Source organism: Poromitra crassiceps, assembly GCF_964638095.1.
Source record: "Poromitra crassiceps genome assembly, chromosome: 2".
Lineage (NCBI taxonomy): Eukaryota > Metazoa > Chordata > Actinopteri > Beryciformes > Melamphaidae > Poromitra > Poromitra crassiceps.
The window spans coordinates 97290333-97292767 of record NC_139624.1 but is presented as its reverse complement, the minus strand read 5'-3'; positions in this window follow the sequence as shown (position 1 = coordinate 97292767).

Here is a 2435-nt window from a genome sequence, read left to right as displayed (position 1 = left end):
GTCTCGCCAAACCTTGGAGCTGAAGGTAATGTGCTGTCATGAGCTGCACATCAAAAAGGCTGTGTGTCAAGTCAGATAAAGTTTGTTTTCTTGTGACATAGCGGGATTTAATCAGAAAAGTGATGCTTATTCCAACTTTTTGAACCACACAACTGCTCATATTTTCAGCTGGTAATGCTGCTAAACTTGTCTTTTTTCTTCCATGCAGGAAAGAGAGGAGTAAACAGACGCAACAATGGTTTTATCCACACCGGTGCTGTTGCTGCTGCTGTCCTGGTTATCACTGCATGACAGCGTGCGGGCTGTCGCAGATATGTGCCGGGGGGCGCACTGCTACGGTACTGGGGAGACTGGAGACCCGAGACCGTGCGTCGGAGCGCACTGTCCGGGGGGCCGATCCTCCAGACCGCCCCGACAATTCAACCCGACGACGACGCAGGGGAGAGCCGCGCAGATAGTCGCCACCCAACACCATGCGTACCCGACCTCTCCAAGAGCGGCTTCGGACGCACTTCAGCCCACGAATGGTACTCGGGACTGCAAAGGGATAGAGTGCAAGCTGCCGCTGAGGATACGGCCAAAACCCCGCCCGAAGCCTTGTGTGGGAGAGGGATGCCCGGGCGGGTCAGAGGAGAGCGTTCCTCCTGTCCATCTGTCCGACAGAGCCGCGCAGTTCCTGGGAGAATTTCCTGAGTTTGGATATCCATCGTCGGAGCTTGGCGGCGCGCCTTTGGGTGTCCAGCTCACATGTGACATCAAACCAGGTCTGTTATCATCATCACCACCACCACCACCACCACCACCACCACCACCACCACCATCATCATCATCATCATCATCATCATCATCATCATCATCATCATAATTTGTGTTAAACAGATTTAACGTGTTTTAGCTGATGATCTTCATCTTCACATCTGTGCATGCAATGGAGAGCAAACTCCAGTTATGCAATAGCCTACTGTAAAATATGTATAGTGCAGAGACAATTACAAAAGTTGATGAATCATGATCTTACTCAGTAGCATAACACAGAAAGCAATAGTTCCTATATGCTTAGAAATTAACCAAATAGGCTACCCTATGTAAGGGTCTAACTTCCTTTTTGCAGCAGGGATCAAGAGGAATTTTGATCTAGCAAAGGATTTTTTTGACCTTCAGCCCAAAATGATATCTGCAGAGCAACTCGGCTGTGTGATCTGCTGTATAGAGCAGCTGAACTGGAAAACATGTATCGGAGTCAATTGTCCAGAAAATGTAGAATGCTTTGATGTTGGTCCACATAGGAAACCTTCATTACACCATGCGCCATGGCTGCATGGGCCAAGGGAATGGGGTCACTGCTCGTTCACACCCACAGTGCAACATTGCTTGATCAGACAGTGTCACAGCCATTCAATAATTAATTCTAAATAGTCTCAGCATACCAATTCCAGTATTTCCATTTTTAAAAGTCAAAACAAAGTGTTTAATTGGTAGACTGCCAACCAATTAAACAGTTTGTTTTGACATTTAATGGGACAACTTCCTTTTAATTCCAAGCTTGGGCAGTTTAGATACAGTACAATGATGCATAGGCTATAGGCAGGGCAACAAGGGTTTCTTTCATTGCTATTTGTTTTATATCTGTGATTATTTTTCCGGGAATACAAGCTTGATTTATCTCATCTCCATATTTGCTTCGCAGCACTGCACCTAATAACAATAACTTTTTTGCCTATATCCCCAAAGAGTAGGCTATTGAAGGCAAGTGAACACTCTTTTTTTAATAACAGCACTGCTACCATTTTGACCTGGGAAAAAAAAGCCTCCTTGCGCCAATGGGGCAACATCAGAACGTTCCTCCAGGCCAAAATGGCGGATTTGCTGTGCGCTGATGTTGCAATGGAACAATGTATTAGCTGTCACTTCTTCTCAATACTTTGCTATTCCTCTCATTCTGCCCTTTTTTGGCCAGCGCACGCAGTGGCCCAGGCCCTATATGTTTGTCCACCCAATTTGCAAACCGATTTGGAAGCCAATTTGGTCCCACTCAGAAACCATAAGACCTGCCGCTACCAAACTTGGTAGGTAGGTTCACAGAGTCACCTTTTACTATGGGCGGAAAAATTACACTTGTTGATCACTAGGTGGCGCTATAACAGCCCTCTTTATGTTTTGGTCCATAACTTTGGAACCGTAGCATCTACAATCAAAATTCTTTTTCCCTGGATTCCTTGAGCCATTCCGCATCTGCTGATAGAGGCTCCGCCCATTTCCACTAGATTTTCCGACATTTTGAATTGCCTCCAAAAGCGTTTTTTCGCTATTTCTCCTTCAAATTTTGTCCAATCTTCACCAAATCACATCACACAGTGTGTGTGGACTGTCCTACACAAAACGTAGCCTATTTCACGGTTTTTTGCAAGACCGCACCGTTGTGATAGAATCGACTT